Source organism: Tachypleus tridentatus, chromosome 7 (assembly GCF_004210375.1).
Source record: "Tachypleus tridentatus isolate NWPU-2018 chromosome 7, ASM421037v1, whole genome shotgun sequence".
In the NCBI taxonomy this organism is placed as follows: domain Eukaryota; kingdom Metazoa; phylum Arthropoda; class Merostomata; order Xiphosura; family Limulidae; genus Tachypleus; species Tachypleus tridentatus.
Genome location: NC_134831.1, coordinates 134,610,629 through 134,622,717, shown reverse-complemented (window position 1 = coordinate 134,622,717; position 12,089 = coordinate 134,610,629).

Here is a 12,089-nt window from a genome sequence, read left to right as displayed (position 1 = left end):
CCGGTTTTTGTTAAATAATAAGTTGGAAAAATATATTGGAAAAATGCTCCAGATTCCGTATTATTTGTTGACACGTACCACAAAAATTAAAAATTGCAGAACTTTTATAGATTATGGACTTACGCATGTTTAATTGAGGTAATTATGACTGATTATTGGATACCACACGAGATGATATAATCAGTTTCACGTGAATTTCATAATTTCTTTTTTTTACACTTCCTCAATAAATTTTACTTTTATAGTCGAATAATAATCTAAAATAGTTTGCTAAATACAAACTGATAAAGTTAGCTAATAAAGCAAAAAACATTAGTTGTAATAACTTCTTATTAAAAGTCATACAGTTTGCGTATCTGTGACGAAATATGACTTTTGCATAAATTCAAAGAAGAAAAAGGAAAACGAACAACAGCACATATCCGTGTGACCAAAACAAGCCAAAGTGAGATAAACTTATTTAAGCAGATAATAGCAATCTAAACGTAATAAAATTTTAGTTTGTTTGTTTGTTTTGGAATTTCGCACAAAGTTACTCGAGGGCTATCTGTGCTAGCCGTCCCTAATTTAGCAGTGTAAGACTAGAGGGAAGGCAGCTAGTCATCACTACCCACCGCCAACTCTTGGGCTACTCTTTTACCAACGAATAGTGGGATTGACCGTCACTTTATACACCCCCACGGCTGGGAGGGCGAGCATGTTTAGCACGACGGGGGCGCGAACCCGCGACCCTCGGATTACGAGTCGCACGCCTTACGCGCTAGGCCATGCCGGGCCAAAATTTTTAGTATTTATATGGAAATTCAAGTTGTGAGTTTTTGTTACAAGATGGTGTCATTGTGTATTGTTGTTAGATGTGTATAACCTGTGTTTATGATGATACCGTCTTCCGATATATCATCTGTAAACTGAGGTGGTTACAAAACTAATATCTCAGGAACATTTCCTTGCTGTGGATAGATTGCGGATAGTTCACGGCGTAGCTTTATGTTAAAAAAAATATTTACCAAACTACAGAAATACAATTCAGCCTTATTTTGAGGGACCTAAGATCTAAATGTTACTTTTAAGAAACTATGATTCGAGTTATTTTATTAAAAGTTACAGTTTTTACAGTAAGGAAGAATATTTTTAAAATAGGTACGACGTTTCGCTGCTTTAGAAGATATCATCAATAGTCGAAACGCTCTACCTCTTTTACTCATATTTTTTCTCACGTTAAAAGGCTCAGCATGGTTAAAAGGTCCAGCATGGCCAGGTGGTTAGGACAATCGACTCGTAATCTGAGGCCCGCGGGTACGAATCACCATCACATCAGACATGCTCGTTCTTTCAATCGTGTGGGCGTTATAAGTGACGGTCAATCCCATCATTCGTTCGTAAAAGAGTAGCTCAAGAGTTGGCGATGGGTGGTGATGATTAGCTGCCTTCCCTGTAGTCTTCCACTGCTAAATTATGGACGGCTTGCGCATATAGCCCTCATCTAGCTTTGCGCGAAATTAAAAAAACAAACAAACTTATCCCTTGTTATACCTGTATATGAGCTTGTCTGTACTAACTTATCGACTTCGCTAGCTCAGAGGTAAGCCTGAGACCTTGAAATGGTAATTATCGGACTTCGATTCCTGTAGTAGGCTAGAGTATTTTTTATGCTTACTAAACTAAAGTAAAATTATTCAAACTTTCCGTGTACTGTAAGTCGCCTAAAAATCGTAATTTATTTTTATTGTATTCCTTACTTTATGTTTTATTAACGAGTAGTTAAATCTTTATTTTATAGTATAGCAAACTATTTTATATCCGTTTTTATATAACTGATAATAAACTATAATTTTACTGAGACATTATTATTATTACGTTTCTTGAAAACAGTACTCAAATAAAACTATTTAAAATTCGGATGTATTTCAAAATTAAAATTTGTAAAAACTTTAATAATTATTTTAGGTTTCTCTATAATTACAGTATATACAGGGTGTTGATTTCATTAACTGCCAGGTGTTATGGTGATTAGCGTGTTAAACTGTGAATCGTACGGTCTAGGGTTCTAGACACGATATGTCACTCGCTCTGTACATTAAGTTGTGGATGCGTTATATTTATTGACAACCATTTCTTTATTCAGTAAAAGTAGCCAAGTAGGCGGAGGATATTACTGATGGACTGATTATCTTCCCTTACGTCAGCGATTTCTAAATTAAGTTTTATCATGCCTAAACCTCAGGGTCTCTGACATGGTTACTTAGCGCACCCACTGCATGTCATTCTACTAGTTACAACTTGTTTTTGTAGTTTGCTACAGATAACTTCATAATCAGAACTTACTTTAACCAAAGGTTTTACAGCAAGTTGCTTAACTCGTTTTGTAATAACTTTTTTCTTAGAGCAAGTTCCCATGACTATTATCAATAACTTTGCAACAAAATTAACCTCAGCATGCCAACCAAGTCTTAAAACATTAAGAAATATCCACATCAATAAAGGTCACCGTAAAAAATACATATATGCACAATTTTTACACGTATTATAAGTGCAACGCTGCAAGCTGTAGTCGTCATTTTGCATAAGCTTATCTGTCCGGCATGGCCAGGTGGGTTAAGGCGTTCGACTCGTAATCTGAGGGTCGCGGGTTCGAATCCCCGTCGCACCAAACATGCTCGCCCTTTTAGCCGTGGGGGCGTTACAATGTGACGATCAATCCCATTATTCGTTGATAAAATAGTAGCCCAAAAGTTGGCGGTGGGTGGTGATGACTAGCCTGCCTTCCCTCTAGTTAGGGACGGCTAGCGCAGATAGCCCTCGAGTACCTTTGCGCGAAATTCAAAACAAACAAACAAGGCCTAACTTGGTTAGAATTCTTGCAAAGCTACACGAGGGGTATCTGCGCTAGCCTCCCTAATTTAGCACTGTAAGACTAGAGGAAAGGTAGTCAGCCAGTCATCACTCTCCATCATTAACTTTTAGGCTGCACTTTTATCAACGAATAGAGAGATTGACCGTTACATTACGCATGTCAAAAAGCATGACTGGTGTGACGAGATTTTGAACCCGCGATCCTCAGATTATGAATCGATCTACCTAACCACATGGTCATGCCGGTCCCCTTAATTTGGTAGTGAAAGATCAAAGGAAAAGCAGCATCATCACCTACCACCATTTCTTAGGCTACTCTTTTAAAACAAATAGTGGGATTGGCCGTTATTACAACGCTCCCATGATTTATAAGGTTAAACGTACAAAACGGGGCAAGTGTTCAGCTTTTAATTTAAAAACAAAACAAACTAATGCATAAAAATTCAATATAAATTTAATAATTCACAGAACGATGTGTCTGATAGCGATAAGTAAACTGTCTAGAGATGGGTGTGAAATCACATTGGTTTACACAACAATATTGACCGTAAATGAACAAAATGGCGCTTATATTTTAGTGTTTCTTACATAATAATTGAGTCCATTCATTCAGAATTAAAAGCAAAAATATACCAAAGTTTTGAGGTCTCTTTTTGTTCATGTAAGTAGGGTTTTTTTTTTTCAGTTATACTATAATATTTAGTTCATGTATAATTTGTAACTGCTCCTCAAAGTAAAAGTGAAATTTACCACAAGAATTACAGTGTAAAATATAAAAACAAACGACTAGAAACAGCATAGTAAAATGTTTACACTGATATGAATTATAATGAATCGACTCTGTCTTTTTATGCTTCCGTTATTTTCCAGTAATAGTAGCGAAAGTACAAGTTAAAGTTATTTGTTGGTCATGAGTTTCTGACAAGTTACAGAAAACATTAACTTTGTTGGATCTTCACCCTAGTAGCCCAGCGGTAAGCCTGCAGGCTCACACTGATGAAAAGCTGTCTTCGATACTCGTGGTGGGCACAGAACAGATAACTACTTACATAGTTCTGTGTGTAATAACAAACAAGATGAGAAATATTTTACTGATCGTGGAATTACACTCTCTTTTTAATATGTAAACAAAGCTGTTCTTTAGTTAACTTTTCTGGCGATTACGTACATCATTTTACGTAAACTGGATTGACTCGCTTGAAAATACTATACTAGTAGGTATACAATATAACTAAATCTTAAAGCAAAATTATAGCTATGCCACTAGCGACATCTATTGAATATCATGAGCATACTTCGAGAAAGTATAAATAATTTATACCCACAAGGAAATAACCAGTCGTGAGCATTTCAGATTGAATTGTATTAGCTGCAGAAATTTGGTACTGAGTAAAATGCCTGTCGTTGTGGTCAAAGCTTAATCTGAAAAAATATTTTTACTTGGGTTTATAATGGACTTACCAAGTAAGAAATCATTTGTGATTTCTATTATATCTCTTAGGCTCAGAATACAATAATTTTTTCATGTTACAAAGTGTAAGGAAAACACTAACTGTGTTATAAGAGACTGACGTTTCACTGGATCCTATCATATCTTCAAAAAATATTCTGGCTAGCAGGTATATTTGCGGCAGAGAATCGAACACTGGATTTTAGCATTGTAAGCCCGTAAACTAACCTGTGATCTACGGGGGGACATGTTCAATTACAGTTTATTATGCAAGAATCGGATACAGTTCTAAGTTTGGAAACCACAATCGTAATTACTTCTTCACTGATATGAGTAATTGTGTAAATATATCGACCGGCAAAAATTTAGAAAACAATTTTTTAAACAAACTAAATATAAAGTACTTTAACTAAATACTAGAAAAATTTTATTAAGTTTAAATACTCTTTATAAAAGTGCACGAACAACTATAATAAAACAGCAGAATCTGTTATTGATATTTTTGCCGTAATCCCAATAATATCTTAAGAGTTCTTCCAGCTTAGGATGTTGAGATTAGTTCTAACTCCCAAAACTAAACTGACATTGCAAAATAATTGTCTAGTAACAAAAGTATATGAATATATATATTCATCATTTTAATCAATGCTGGTTATGAACCTAACATTAAAAAAAGTATGAAATATAACTTTATTTAAATGTTAATACACTGCTGGCAAAAATCTTAAGGCCAATGAACATGAAGAAAAAATATGCATTTTGCGTTGTCAGACTTAACTATTTATTTGAGTAGAGCTTCAAAAGATGAAAATAAGAAAAGGGAAATAAAAAACGTTTTTAGCATTTAATAGCGAAAATGTGAACACTATGAAATTAGTCTAAATACTAGCTGGTTAAAAGTTTAAGACCATACTGAAACGAAGCGTTAATCGGTAAACACGTTCCGAAATTTAGTCATTTGTGTTCAAGCATTAGCGTCGTCAACATCTCCCACTGACATCTTCTGTGTTATATTAGGTAAAAACATGGCAAAGGCTAAAAAGTTGACTGAGATTGAACGTGGCAGAATTGTCGAGCTGCAAAAGTAAGATCTCTCTCAATGTGCCATCGCTGGTGAGATTGGAAGTAGTAAAACTGCTGTTGTAAATTTCTTAAAAGACCCTGAAGGATACGGAACGAGAATTTCAAGTGGTCGGCCCAAGAAAATTTCATCGGCGTTGAGCAGGAGGATTCGACGGGTTGACCGACAAGACACCAGTCGATCGTCGAACCAGATTAAGACCCTTACGGACGCAGAATACAGCTCAAGAACATTAAAACGGCATCTACGAGAGAAAGACTTTAAAAACCGTAAACGTCTTCAAAGGCCACGCCTCCTTCCACACCTCAAAACAGCTGGTTAAACTTTGCTGAGAAGCTCCAAACATGGGACATAGAAAGGTGGAAGAAGGTTTTGTTCTCTGATGAGAAAAAAAATTAACATGGAAGGTCCAGATGACTTCTAACGTAACTGGTACGATAAGGATATCCCACCGGAGACATTTTCTACACAACACAGTGGAGAAGGTTCCATCATGATGGAGGGTGTTTTCTCCTTCCATGGAACAATGGAGCTTCAGGTTATACAGGGGCATCAAACAGCATTTGGCTACATTGGCATGTTGGAGAGAACATCCTTATTGACTTAAGGCCTCTCGCTTGTGTGGAAATGACTGGATCTTTCAGCAAGACAACGCTGCAATCCACAATGGCCGCAGGACAAAGGACTTTTTCATAGCGAATAACGTGATTATTTTGGACCATCCAGCGTGTTCGCCCGAATTAAACTCCATTAAAAATGTTTGGAGGTGGATGGCAAGGGAATTCTATAGAAATTGACGTCAATTCCAAACAGTGCACGATCATCGTGAAGCCATCTTCACCACTTGGAATAACATTCCAGCCAGTCTTCTGCAAACGCTTATATCAACCAAGCCAAAGCAAATGTTTGAAGTTATTCGCAATGACGGCCATGCAACTCACTACTGAGACCTCTTGTTGGGCATTTCCTACCCTGTTTAGAACTTCTTTTTGGTATGGTCTTAAACTTTTGACCAGCTAGTATTTAAACTAATTTCACAGTGTTCACATTTTCCCTATTAAATGCTAAAAACGTTTTTTTTTGTTTTATTTTCCCTTTTGTTGTTTTCATCTTTCGAAGCTTTACTCAAATAAATGGTTGAGTCTAACAACGCAAAATGCATATTTTTCCTTTATGTTCATTGACGTTAAAATTTAGGCCGGCAGTGTATATATATAAATCTGTATTCATACACACACATACACAATGAAATCAAACGTTCAGTGTGTTGTGTGTGTGTTTGTGTATTGGTTATTATTTTATTTTATTGGGATTCCAATATGAATATTTTTCTTCACGATTTAATAAATCTTGTACTAAAATAACTGTATTACATTTGTAGTCGTGAAAGGAATATAACATTTTGTGAAACTAAAAGAATCTAACAAGTCTGAACGTCGTTTAGAGATTCAGATGTTGGTGCGTTTCAGTTTTTACAGTTCGCACAAACAAAACAGTAATTTGACTTTTCCTGCGTAAGGATTTAAACCATATTTTGTTAACCATCGAAGAATGGGAAGTAAGAAACTACTGTATTAAGTGTGTAAACAACAATGTCGTAGTGCTGATGGCTGATCAAACTTCACGTCAAATAAAGTTGGGTGTACAACACCGAACAAACGAGTTCTTTATTCTCCAAACCAGACGTACACAGGGTCAAAGCACTGGAAATAGCTTCGTATTATCTTGACAACGTGTCTGGACTGAATGCATCTCGCTTTCTGCCTTCAGACAAAAACGTGATCATATTAAAAGTTGTTTTTAAAAATACACCATGCATTGTTTTCAAAAGAACATTGGGTTTAAAGATCCTACGTTCAACAGAACTTTAAGAATTTATTCTAATAAGGGGAATAAAAAAATCCAGAGTTTAAAGTAGTTCTCAGTGTTTAACTTCTACAAAAGTAACAGAAGTGTAAATAAGGACTAGTAAAATTGAGCAGAATTTATAATTTCAGAATGTCTTATAGTTCTGAATAAACAGAAGGAACAGTAACACACTTAGCATAATTAATAGTGTCAGAGTGTTTTATAGCTTTTAATAAACAGAAGCAACAGTTATATTTAGCATAATTAATCATGTATTATAAGTGAATACACAGAAGGAACATAATACTTAGAATAATTAATAGTTTCAAAGTGTCTTATAGCTCTGAATAAACAGAATGAACACAATATTTAGCAGAATTAATAGTGTTTTATAGCTCTGAATACACAGAAGGAAGAGTGGTACTTGACATAATTAATAGTTTCAGAGTGTTTATAGCTCTGAATACACAGAAGTAACAGTAATAATTAACAGAATTAATAGTTTCAGAGTGTCTTATAGATCTGAATACATAGAAGGAACAGTAGTACTTAGCAGAACTAATAGTTTCAGAGATCCTTATAACTCCTAACACAAACGAGACGGAGTAGCATCTAAACAAACTGAAAAAATCGCCGCTACAACCGGAGATGTACCAAACATATTTACCAGAACCAATAATCTCACGTTTTCCTATAGCTACAAATAGATTATCTTAATAAGAATATAATTAAACGTCTGGTAGTTTCAGGTTTTCTTGCAACTCTGAACAGTTTTACCTAAACAAAGAACAAACACTTTTTAGTAGTGCTAAAGTGTCTTGTAGCTCTGAACAATTTACCATAATCAAAGCAATGCTTTGTTCTACACAATTTAACTTAATAAAATAACTAAAGTGTTTTGTTACTTTGAATAATTTAATTATAAACTATATTCCAACGGGACCAACTCGCTCGGGATGTCTCGTAGCTCTAAATATTTACCATAATAAAACAATTAATATTATTCCCTGGTTTTATTAACCATAATAAATTACCTTAATAGAAAGTATTATTACCATTAATCATTACAGAGAGCCATGAAGTGTTATAAAAATGACTGGTCTTAATAAAGAAGCTATCAGCACGAGATATGAGCCTGTCGTCACGTGTTTCATCGACGTGTATTCATAAAAATGGCACATTTTACGTTAACGATATATGCAGCTTCACAAAATATCACGTTGAACAACAGCAGTCTTTAGAATTATACTTCAAATATATCAGTTTGAGACACTTTGTTGCTTGGGTGAATTAAGAACTTTGTTTTATATCAAGCGATATCAAGAAACTTAGAGCTAAAAGAGGCTTAATCATAGTTGGACGAACCTAACAAAATTACAAAAGCTAGTTCATAAATTAAATCTACGTTAATAAGAATGTTTCAGGTTAATATTGTATTATAGCACAATTTGTGGATTTAATGTCTCAGTTTAGTGTATTTCTTTATCGATGTAAAAACAAAACAAAACAGACAGGCAGTAAATAACCTTAGTTCATATTTGTATTCTGTATTTATGGTAAAGCTACTAAGACTATCTCCGATGTTAAATACTGATTAAAGGAAAGACAACAGGCCACTAACACATTTCCGCCCCCACTAGCCACACTAAGACATTATCTATCACTCTTGTAACGCCCCCAGTTATTAAATTTCGAGAAATATTTTGTGGTATTGCATGGATTCTAACCCGGTTCTTATTTTCGAGATGCAGAACTCTAATAATGTATAACTTGACCAGATAAAATGAAGTTAAAAGTCCAAAGAAAACAATTTCGGTATACAAATTACACTATGTAACAAAATGTTTACTTTTTATTGTTCCTGGGCAGAAAATGTAATTATCCCCAATTTCTTATGGCTAAAGTAAATGTAAAAGACCCATTTTTCTCTTCAAACTTTGGTTTTGTGAACTGGGAGCGTATAACAAAAAACATGATGAGAGACTATTTGGGGGTTGATACGTGAAAGTTATTTATATTACAGTTGCAAATCTCAGAAAACTACTCATTTCTTAACACTTTTATTCATTTTTGTATAACTTTATTATAAATACATGTAAATCTTGATTCATATATTGTTTTATTCAGACCTTATGTAAATGAAAATGTGTAAATTTGCCCGTTTTTTACATAGAAAATAGGTTAATTTCTAAATTTCATTATCCAGGTCACAAAAGCAAAATTTGAAGGGAATAATGGCCATTTTCTGTACTTTTACAACATAAACAATTAAGAAATAACACATACTATACAGGAACAAATCGTCAACTGATTACGTTTGTGGTAGTACACCTTGGCATAACTTAATAGAAACATAAATTTATTTAAACTGATTGAAATATCTTTTACGAATTATAAGAAGGAGTCAATTTTTTTTTATTTCTTGGAAACAAAAAAAAACAAAAACGATGACTTACTGCTAGAAATAAAATGTACTAAAATAGTGTGTGTTTTCTTATAGAAAAGCCACATCGGGCTATCTGCTGAGTCCATCGATGGGACTCGAACCCCTAATTTTTACAAAAATAGATTTAACTTTAGTATGAAATATTCATACTTCTGTCTAATATAGAAGAGCAAGGAGTGTCATGGATAATCTAAACACTAAATATGTTTGCTTTTGAATTTCGCGCAAAGCTACATACGGGCTATCTACGCTAAACGTCCCTAATTTTGCAGTGTAAGACTAGAGGGAAGGCAGCTAGTCATCACCACCCACCGTCAATTTTTGGGCTACTCTTTTACCAACAAATAGTGGGATTGACCGTCACATTATAATGTCCATACGGCTGAAAGGACGAGTATGATGTTTGGTGCGACGGAGATTCGAACCCGCGACCCTCAGATAACGAGTCGTACGCCTTAACTCACCTGTCCATGCTAGGCCCACTAAGTATGTACTCTAGGAATTTGAAAGTGGACAAAATCAATAATTTTATCTGTACATGGTTTATTTTTCTTTCCTAAGTCTCTCAGGTAGCGGAAATAAAGACATAATTCATTTTCAGTCACATGGTGCTACTAAATATCATGACTGGAAACAAAATCTGACCTTTTTTTTTTTTCACAGAATGAAAGATCAAACCTTTATTAGATATTCCAGCCACCTGACTTTGGTAGTCCATTGTAAGTTGTGATGATGGTAACTGAGCTACCGACGCTAGTCGGCTCAACCAACTAATAAACAGTTTGAATTTCATTATGCTAAACAAAGAAAAACGGGAAAATGCCATTTTTGTTTTTTACTCTTAACAAACATAAATACAGCTTAGTGATCACAAGTTTTAGTTCCGTAAATCCTTTGAGAATTAATGTGTTTTTAAGTAGAACAAAGCACAGTTGATATGCGGTAGTTGTAAAAATAAGGAAAAAAAAGTTGTAACTCCAACAGAAACAAAGCAAAATGTCAAGTAATGATTGTGGCTCCCTCTGTTACAATTAACCATACCAATTGTAGTAAATCTGACTCGTCCTGTTACATGGATAGCAGAACCGAATAGTGAGTGTTGATTTGTTTGTGTTGTATATGAAGAACTATCAATAAAGTTTATGGATTTTACCAGTTTAACTGTAACATAATAATAATAATAAATGTTACACAGCTAAATTCAAAAGCTTTCCGACGTATAATGTGTTATAAATGTGTATTTACCGGCATTCAGAATTTTATTATTATTCTGCGCATCTACCGACATTCGGAAGTTTGTGATTATACTATAAATCTTAATGACGCTAAGAAGTTTGTTACTGCTCTATGTAACTGTTGAGAGTCATTTGATACATCTCAACAGTTATACAGAGCATTAACAAACATCTGAGCATCGGTAAAATATATAGTATAATTACAAACTTCTGAATGTCGGAAGATGCGCAGAATAATAACAAACTTATGAATGTCTGTACAAATCTGCTACTATAATGAACTTATTTAGTATTCGTAAATAAAAATTTCCTCGATAAAGAATTGATACTTTAAAATTCTATAAGATGGAATCGATCAGTCTTCAAAAAGAAAATGTTCTCCGCTGGAAATGTTATCAGTTGGTTAACATCTCGCTTACCAGTTGTTCTACTCGTAGAATTAATGTGTGTATTACAGAAAATGGCAGATGAATTTTACAGGAGTAAATATTATTACTCAAAAATGTATAGATTAGAACAGAGGTTATCAATTAATAATTAGTGAATTATCTGAATGTCAAAAGTATACAGAGGTCGAAACGTAACCTATTGAAAAAGGACAAACAAGTTTGACTCTGTACGAATTTTATTCTCCACTGGGACATCAGTAAGTCTTCGGAGTTACAACGTTAAAATCAGGAGTTCGATTTCCCTCCGTGGACACAAAAGATAGTCTGATGTGGTTTTGCTATAAGAAAACACACACACTTGCTGGATGCTTTGTTGTTAGATTGTCTGTATTGTAATGAAACATGTTATCACTGGACAATGTTGTAAGGAAAGTTGTGGCAGTATTCAGTTCCTGATATAAAATTAGAAGTAAAACATCCATAAGTGAGATGTATCGTCCGAGCAACAGCGACAAATACAATGAATAAACACTGTTAGGAAAATAGTCCATGAATAGTCCATACTGCTTTTTTTTTTTGTTTTTTGGTTAGCACTGAATATTTTTAAATGTTATCTTGTACTATCGTCTTTCAGATTTTAATACGACTATATACGCTTATAATAATTATAATACGAAAACATATCACATCATTTTACTATAGCACACGTAATGTAAATCTGAAGTATAATTCTAAGGAAAAATAGTAAAAAAAACTATATTAGTTTTTTAACGTGTTACGTTCAACT